The 9,884-nt window shown below is 43.1% G+C and overlaps 1 protein-coding gene across 4 annotated transcripts in view; it reads right to left on the minus strand.

Annotated features, from left to right (window-relative positions):
• The window catches only part of DCUN1D4 (DCN1, defective in cullin neddylation 1, domain containing 4), a 60,403-nt gene that overhangs the window by 42,773 nt on the left and 7,746 nt on the right, over positions 1-9,884 (minus strand). The window contains exon 1 of one of the 4 annotated variants that reach the window (XM_012724259.1): positions 9,813-9,820. The exons of 2 other annotated variants lie outside the window; for them this stretch is intronic. The gene's annotated coding sequence lies outside the window, so the exon portion shown is untranslated. Of the gene's footprint in view, positions 1-8,447; positions 8,518-9,812; positions 9,821-9,884 lie in introns of those variants that run through there. One more of the 4 variants, XM_012724258.1, reaches the window with a different exon arrangement.

The following is a 9,884-nucleotide window of genomic DNA, read 5'->3' on the forward strand; positions in this document are numbered from 1 at the left end:
TAGAGTCTCTCTTTTAACTGAGTCCACGCAGGAGGGAAGGAGGCTTGCCAAAGAACATTCAAGCAAATGAGGTCCTCCAGACTTCCAGTATGCTTTTTTCACTACCCTGATGTTAATTCAACTGTCAAAATTCACGAGAATCAAAACAAATGAAAATTGCTTTATCCTCTCTCTCTCTCTCTCGCTCGCTCGCTCGCTCGCTCAGGTCTTTACAGCCTCTCTCTAGAGGTCTAGCAGCTGGTTTTATAGCTGTTTTTTGGTAGATGTCAGATCTACCAGTTTTTTAACCTAATGCAATGTTCTCATCTGTAAAGGATTACAACGCGTGGACATTCACTAACAATCCTAGTAAGTTTAACAAAGATACCAATGATCACTAGATTCTCATAAACCACTTTCCTCACTACATAGCTATCTAAAATAGTCCCTATTTTCTCTGGGTCCAAGTCAAGCCCACATCAAAGACCCAAAAGCTGGCACTCTCTCTGCGACTGAGGCATATGGCTTCTACAGCTCTGTAGCCTATGATGATCTTCCTACATTCTCACACCACCAACTGGTGTTCATAAATGAGAATCAAAGATAATCTCAACACAGTAGGAAAAACATACTGGAATGTTTAAGACCAAGTTATATGTATGAACTTCTCTTTACAGACCATGAGAAAAATAAGATTCATTTCACAAATCACTGTGTCCATGTCCATGTACATCACCACCTTTTGTATAATTTCACCCACAAGCCCAAGAGGAGAGACAAATTCGGGGTGGGGGGGTGGGGGGGAGGGGAGAGAGACCAAAATGGTATTAAAGGACAAATCCACAAAGATTAGCGCATACTGAGTTTATGGTTCATCTGTTCAGTGTTAGGGCAAGTAATAGACCTTGAAATCTAAAATAGATTTCACATCCTTAAGGAAAAGATGTTAAGGGTAAAGATCAAATACTTTACAGAGAACATATTTAGGAAAAGTACTGATTCATAAAAAATCTCCTCCTGCTCCTATTTCAATTCCAAAGCATAAAGTGAGGTTAAGTCGACTGTATTTCATGATCACATGGCTCTCCACAGCAAAGCAGTGACAAGGTTTGACTTTCTTGTGTGACATGCAAACCCTATATTCTCTATTAAAAGCAACAAATCACTCTGCAACAGGGTAAAGCCTGCTTGATAATTAGCTTGTCTACAGTTATCTCCTGGGTAGTCTTAAAACTATCAACAAAAGTTGCCTGGGCATAAAATTTTCTGGGAATGTTTGCTGTTTATTTTTTGGGTTAACTACCATTTGCTGTGACCGCTTAGTAATAAACAAAGTACCACCAAGGAAGGTCAAAGTCTATTCCTTCAAACTAATGCAGGCAATGAGTCTCACAATATAGACATAAACATTATGAATGAAAAATAACTATAGATAAGTTCAGAAACTGACCAGCACCAAAACAATCAAATTTAAAAATTAGCAGATCTAATGAGAACTTATTTCCAATAAGGTGTCAGAAATAACTTAAGTGCATAAAAACTGAATCTTTTGTTTATACCATAAATAATCCTTTGTAAAATATAGTTGGGGATGATTTCAAGTGTAGTAACAACCAAAACATAATACATACAAAAAGAAGCAAATATATAACATACAAATAAAGACACAATAAAAGTTTACTGAAAGGCATAAATGTACTTATAATAGTTCTGGCACAGAAAGACCCAGTATTGAAGAGGATTACTGCTTCTTTTACCAAACTACAAATTAAATGCAATCAACTATCTATTCCTTCTTGCCTCCCAGATCCTCACCCCAAAAAAGGTGGGGAAAAGTGAGGGAGTGAGGCAAGCGTAGTAAATTGATTCCAAAGTTCATCTGAAAGAACAAACATGCTAGACTTAGCCAAGAAATTGTTGAAAAAGAATGAGGAAGAACTGGCCCTATCAGCTGCATACAATACACACAGTATAAAGCAGGTGAACTGCATAGAAGGCCACATCGTAAATATTTTAGGCTTTGTAGATCACATGATCTCTGTTGCAAGGACTTTGCCTTTGGAGCACAAAAGCAGCCATATACAAAACGTAAACATCTAAGTGAGGCTGTGTTCTCACATAACTTTATTAAAAAACTACAAGTGAGGGCCCTCCCTCATGGCGCAGCAGCACTAAGATGCTAAAGCCCCTTCAGCATGAGTTCAATCCCCCACCCATCCAGGAGGTGACCCACATGGCGCAGCAGACCTCTCCTAACCTGCCCGATGCTCCCCTCAGCAGTATACTTCATAAGCTGGTCTGTTCTGCTCCCCACCCTGTCTCTGGTGAATCCTCTCACCACCCCTGCACCTCTGACCTGTACCCCAGTTCTGTATGCATAAATAAATCTTTTAAAAAGTTTAAAAAAAAACAAACTACAAGTGAGCCACATCTCGCCCATGGGCTGTGGTTTGCTACAGCCTGGTTGCTTTTATTCACCTCCCTGGTGCTAAAAGTACAGCAATTATAGCAGTATGGCAACATGCAGGAAGCCAAATCTATGGAAAAACATTAATAACTATATTTATAAATGTATGTATAAACACATATAAAATAAATATAAGATTGGCCCTCCCTGGTGGCGCAGCGGGTTAAAGCACAGCACTGAGAATCTGGAGCCGCTTCTGCATGAGTTCGATTCCCGCCTGCCCCAGAGGTGACCACATGGCGTGGCAGACCTCTCCTGGCCCGCCCGCTGCTCCCCTCAGCAGTGTACTTCATCGATCTGCCTGTTCTGCTCCCCACTCTGTCTCTGGTGAAGCCTCTCGCCACCCCTGAGCCTCTGGCCTGTACCCCAGTTCTGTATGCACAAATAAATAAATCTTTAAAAAATAAATAAATAAAAGATAAAACAGCGTTTCAAATGAGTTGGGAAGAGACAACTATTATTCAGTGCAGAGTGCGACAACTTGCTAACATGGAAAAGATAAAATTAATTCCAACTTCACCCAAAAATTACAAATAAAAGGGAAGATATTCAAGGCAAAAGTCTTGTCATGGGGTCAGGGAACATTCTTCACTTTTCACCAGGTTGCCATGAGCACATGACCATCTATGGAACCTTGCCATCCAACAAATAAGAATTCTTCTTCACTCCTTCTCACCTTACCATGCTTTATTTTTGTTTTAAACATATATTTGTTTGCCCTGTTCTCTCCCATTAGAATATCAGCTTCATGAAGGTCAGAACTTGGTCTTGCCCGCTGCTCTATCCGTAGAACAATACTTAGTGCCTATTAGGACTACTGCATATTAACACTACACATATGCACAGGACTAGCGCATATTCACACTCAATGAAAGAATGAACACAGATACACAGGCATGGAAGCTTACATTCCTATGTATCAGGCATTTCAAGTGTACCCTCACATTTGACCTTCAAAAGGTGAACAGCACCACAGTAGAAGAGAAACTTGAAGAACCTGAGACTCCTACTCACCCGCTTAGACTTAATTTCCTTAGGATTTTTATTTCCGACTGGGCCACCAGAAGGTTATGCAAGGTAACAGCACATTCCAGCAGCATCTATTCTGCTCAATGATAACCCATCTACAACAATTTTACCCGAAAACAAAATCATGATTATGGCATAGAACTTTAAAGAAATTCCACCATACTGAGCTAAAAGTTCTCAAGATCCTCACCAGATCGCTGCCACAAGTGGACTTTGGTGAAGCTTGAGCAGCTCTGCTCTGGTTCAGGTACCACATATGTGTCTCAACTAAGAGTCTGTTTAAACATAAGTCACTCCAAGGCAGAGGCTTGGGTGCAGGGCGACCTGAACTTTCATGAAGGCTACTGGAAGTGACTGAAGTAGGAAACTCTCTGGGCCTTAAGATAGACACTGATAGTAAAAATGTAACAGGATAATCTTGTGTATAATAGGATTGCAGAATATGCACATTTAACTCACACAAATTTAACTTCATTCACTTAGCCAAAAAGAAGGGACAAAAGAGAGAAAAATTCAGTTGTCCTAGTAACTGCCTTCCCTTCTACTAATGAGCAGGAAATGGGCAACATGAATCTGATATTCATTCAATCTATCTCTCAACATTCTATGAGTTCAGTATTTAAAGAGAGAGATTTTCCATGAAACATGGCTCCTAAATGCAAGCCAGCTGCTGCTGCAACTGGTGCTCAACTGAAGAGCCAGTGGGCTGTTCCAATGCTGAAGAAAAGAACTGGCTGTGCTGCGTTTATTCAAGACCTTTTCTAACAGCATCTTCCGAAAATATTTCCAGTGCTATTTTTAATAGAAGTGATTGTTAATACAAATGATTCGCACCTTACAAATGGGCTTTAGAACTAACCTCTCTATAAAATGTGATTGTACTGTAAAGAAACACCACTAAGACTGCATTCAGGAAACAAGAAAGCTTAACATGTCATGTCTTTTTGTCCCATCCTCCTCATTTTACTAGCTCAGGCAGGGTCCGATGACAAGCTATAGCTAAGCTGGGAGTAAATCACATTGTCTTATTCCCAATCCAAAGCCTCCATTTTAGCTTATTTTGAATCATACTGGAAGTGTCCATCTATCTTCATACTGCTTCAAGGAATAAAAGCACCAACATTTCCTACCCAAATTAGTTAATCAAGCACACAAACCTAAGAGTAATACTAGATAAAGATACTGAAACTAGTGAAATACAAAACAACCTATCTACTTGTTCTTTTAAGAAATACTTAACACCATTGTTACTGCTATTTTAAGTACACTTCTTTTATTCTGATCACTAAAGATTCATAAATGTAGTTCATTATTCAGTAGGCCAATCTGAACAATGTCCACAAGAAAATAAGTTTTTAATGTTACAACTTATGTACAGATATGTACTGAATAAATACCTTTTTATGACAATGAACTGATGAGCTAAATGATGAACTGAACCTTCTTGGGGAATCAAGTTATTGCCCAAAAAGTGAGACAAAACAAGACAAAATTAAATATTGTCAAAATCAGCATTCACCCTAAATGCTTCCAGAGCTGAGCAAACACGCGCACATGGCAGTGCGGAGCTAGACCGTGCTCACTGGAACTCTACAGGCAGCATTCTGGGCTCCCCAAGCCATGGCTATCTGACCCACTCCCCTGAAATAAGAGTGTTTTTCAGTGATATGAAAAAACGAAAAAAAGGGCCCCTCCCTGGTGGCGCAGCGGTTAAAGCACAGCACTGAGAAGCTTAAGCCACTTCCGCATGAGTTCGATCCCCGCCTGCCCCGGAGGTGACCACATGGCGTGGCAGACCTCTCCTGACGCGCCTGCTGCTCCCCTCAGCAGTGTACTTCCTTGATCTGCCTGTTCTGCTCCCCACTCTGTCTCTGGTGAAGCCTCTCACCCTCCACATCTCTGGCCTATACCCCAGTTCTGTATGAATAAATAAACCTTTAAAAAAAATAATAAAAAAAAAGGAAAAAAATAAACTTGTTAAAGCCACGGGTGTACTGTAGTTAAGACCCATTGTTTAGTCTTGCCTTGTCTCCTTCTTTCTAAGGCAAAAGCCCTCTTTTCTCTTAAGAGTTTTAGATGGAGAATGAGAATGTCAGTGATGCTAAAGAGACCCCAAACCTTCATCGGACAGGTAATGACCTTTGATTTCAACCACTAAGATGATCTGTTACTTCAGCTTAACACACACACACACACACACCCTCAGTCATCCTCAAGTCCTTAGAAGGCACTACATGATCTCTTTGATTTCAACCACTAAGATTTTGGATCTGTTACTTCAGCTTAAGACACACACACACACCTCAGTCTTCAAGTCCTTAAAAGGCACTACATGATCTGATCTAGGTCACCTTAGTTCCCTTACTCTGACTGACTCTATTATGTCACTCTACCTGGAGTGCTCCAGTGAATTCCTACCTCAGCACTTTGAGTTTACTATGCCCTCTGCCTCAGGGACCTCTGAGGATCACAAGGATTGATAACTGACTATCAAATGTCACCTCCTCAGAACTGTCTCCCCTGACTCCCCTAACCAAAGCAGCACCTCGGTCCCCCACCAGACTCAGATGTTTGCATAGCACTCACCACTTTAGGAAAGTTTTTAAGTTTTATTGAAATATAATCCACATTGCAATTCACTCATGTAAAGTGCTGGATTCAATGGTTTATAGAGCACCACCAGCACTACCCAATTTTAAAACATTTTTATGGCCCGTATCTTATCCCTTCAAGCACTAGGAATCTACCCATCCACTTTCTGACTCTACAGACTTGTCTACTATGGACATTTTATGCCAATGAACTCATATAATACCAGGCCTTTGTCACCGTCACATTTTACTCGGCATATATTGGTATTTAAAATGGGTTTCCATACTGCAAAACTAGAAAAACCCGAATGAGATGCACCCTTCATACAACATGCTCCTCACTGCCAGAAGCAAAAGTTTATCTATAAAGTAAATAGTAACAGTGCCCGCCTCCGAATACGCAGGGCGCTTCACCAGCACCTGGCACAGGGCAGCACCACCTGAGGGCAGGCCAGGTGGTCACACAGTGGGCCAGCCCTGCAGTCACCTGGGGCACGGTCCCCGGCAAAACTGCTGCATTGTTGAGCACCCCCAACCCAAACCAGCTCACACACTAAGCAACTTAAAGCCAATCCAAAATAATAATAAAAGCAACCCAGCGGCTCCACATCAGAATCACTTGGAGCGCCTGAAAAAACACCAATGGTCAGGGGCCTGTGCGGGTCCACTAAATGAAAGTGGGAGTGGGCCTTCTTCCAGGGAGCAGAGTGTAACCAGAGGGGAGAGGTCCATTCCTACCCTCAACTCATCCCACAACCTGCAGGTAGCCAGTCCCTCTGGAAACAAATACAGCACAGGCGACACAGGAATCCGACTCAGTCACTTTTTCAGTCATGCCACCAGCAAGTGATAAAGACTTACATCCAGGCGGGAATTTATAAAGCTGAAAAAACAGGCAAAAATGAAAAGCAGCAAAGGTGTTAATGTCATTCTCCACTTACAAAGCACAAAATCCAACAAGGCGAGCCACAGAAAGGGGAAAACTGATAAGGGAAGGGAAGCGGATCATGGTAGGTGACTCAGCATTTTATGGAACACAAGATCCAAAGCTAAAACCCTCCAAGCAAGCCACTGCTGGTTTTTTCCTCCTAAGTCTCCCAGGACCCATAAAGGAGGCTGGAAGGAGAAACCAGCACCCAAGAGAGGCATGTGCCACCTAGCACGGTCAACGCAGAGGCTGTGCCTGCTGGAGCCATCTCAAAGCCAGCGGCCACTTCAGGACACCCAGCTGGCGATACTCCCAATGTGATAAGGTACAGAGGGCCCTAGATTCATCTCTTCACCATACCCACCTACTGAAGAACACAGATCCACCTGACAGTTCAGAGCGAAAATCCTCCTTTAATTACTGAGATTACAAGAGCCCTGATTTAGGCTAAGGAGTGTACTAGACAGCCTGGGACAGAGCTCCCACTATGCAGGGGCATCGGAGCTGAAGGACCCTCCCTTTGCCAAGCTCCCTGTGTCCCTGGGGTCCTCGCCTGCACAGCCCGACACAAGGCCCTCTTCACAAGTTTATGGTGAGCTCAAGGAGCTGCTAGTGGCCTGCAGCTACCACAGTGCTGGCCCACGCCGCACCAGGCAAGGGCCATTCTCGCAGTCTCTGCTGTTATTAGGATGTAGAAGAGACCAAGACAGACTGAACCTGGAGGGCCAAAAAGCAAAAATGGGGGGTCTTCAAAGCTCTGACTCCCAAGAGCCAATGCCTGCTCAGCTTCTTGTTTAATTAAGAGCAAGTAATTGTGGTCTAATTTGGGGAATGGCTTCTATAGAGATATTAATGAGGAAAAGACTTAAATGTGTCCTCAACTACAGAAAAAAAAATTTCAAAGATGTTACAAAAACAGTATTAGTAGCTCTATAAATGATTTTACATTTTCTAGCTTTTCTACAATGTTGTTAGCTATCTCCTGCATTTGAAAAGAAAGTGAAAAGTGTACGGTTAAAAAGCATTTGATATAAATGTCCATTTAAAATAAAACCTAGTACCAAAATGACTATTTCATTATTGAGGAAAGAAAAAAAATGTGGGAATCATTATCAGTTGCCCATATAAGAATCAGTTTTTAAATATCCATTAGGAAGTAAGATGGCAGAAATCAGAGAAAGCAGCGCATAAAAGGAGGAATTTATCCCAACTCCCCATCTTGTTGGGACTCATTCCAAGAAGAAAAAATCCAAAAGCAAAACACAGATACCAGTCTCAATCGGTTCTGCCGTCATCATTCCCTGGCTAGTGCGTGACAAACTATGGAATTTCAATTTCCCTACCTGCTGATGAACGTAAGAACCAAGACAAAAGCAGACAAAATGCTGAGTACCAGTTCACTGGTGGCAGGAGGCAGCAGACCCTGGGCTTAGACTCTCATCTCCTCACTCACCAGCGGCACCACCATGGACGTAAGGTGCCCTACTGCACCTCAGCTTCCCAGTCTGTAGGATGAGATGAGCACGATGACAAGACGCACCCTACTGCCACGGGTTTGACGAGGGTTAAAGGAGTGAATCCAGTCAGAGCAGCTGGTGCAGCCCAAGAATAATCACTGCCACGTGTTAAGCCCCCTTCCCTTGTGTTCCTTCTCACTCTGTGCCCTACCTCTCTGACTTCTCTCTCTCTCCTTTTCTTGTCTTTTCTATTCACAAGCTCTCCTGGTGCCTCTAATCACCCTGACACCCCTTCACTCTGGTCTCCCTAACATCCATTCTATGCCTACTGCTTGATATTCTCGCTTAGGCTGTTCCCTGGGCTAGGAAAGCACCATCTCCCTTTCCTCTCCCCACCCGCCAACATCCCAGCAGGCACACAGATCCCTTTCCTCACATAATAAAACTTCAAAAAGCTAAACTCAACATGACACTGCTAAGCCTACTCTGAATTCCAATTTTAATGACCTCCCATTTGTACCCCCAGTACCTGGGCATCCTCCTACCCTAAAAGCCTTCATCCCAAACAGAATGTTCATTACTTCTCTGCCTCCACAACTCACTGGAGGGAAGACCTTAAACACAGGTCCCTGCCTAGCTGTGTCTGTTCCGGAGTGCCTGGCGTCAAGGAAAACCTGAAATGTTTGGTCATGGCTAAGGATGGCAATGCCTCAGTTGACTGGCTCTTTCTTACCGCATCCCAACCTTCTGAAATCAGTAATTCTTGTGGAAGCCCCCAGTGTTGATGAAGGAGGCTGCTGTGATTGCTGATTAGTTCTTTGGCTTATACTGGGTGTTTCCACAAGACTGCTGGGAATTTCAAGAGAATGGCAGGAGTCAGGGTTTCTATAAAGGTCTCTCCTGAGGTATTCAGGAGATGGCAGAGCAAATATTTGAAGCCAGACATTCTGACTCTATGGCCCACACTTAACTATTATGCTTTCCTGCCTCCCAACCCTGACCCAGAAAAACAGAGATTTCACATGCAAGGAGCAGATTCTAGTATTGTGTGTGTCTCTGGATCACAAAGAAGTAAGAAAAGTCATCTACTGGAAAGTTGGTCAAGAGAACAAGTCATCTAACACTAGACAGTTCCGCGCGGTAACAGATTAATTATCAGCTCTACAATACATATATCACTGACAGTGTTTCTTTGGACTTAATAGTTCAGCTTAAAAAAAAAAAGCAGAGGCCCTCCCTGGTGGCGCAGTGGGTTAATGCACTGCAAAAGAAGCCTAAGCCACTTCCGCACGACTTCGATTCCCACCTGATCCCCGCCTGCCCCAGAGGAGACCCACTTGGCATGGCAGACCTCTCCTGACCTGCCTGCTGCTCCCCTCAGCAGTGTACTTCGTTGATCTGCCTGTTCTGCTCCCCACTCTCTCCCTGGTGAA

This window comes from Condylura cristata, unplaced genomic scaffold (assembly GCF_000260355.1).
Source record: "Condylura cristata isolate star-nosed mole 26May11 unplaced genomic scaffold, ConCri1.0 scaffold00012, whole genome shotgun sequence".
NCBI classification, from domain to species: Eukaryota; Metazoa; Chordata; class Mammalia; order Eulipotyphla; family Talpidae; genus Condylura; species Condylura cristata.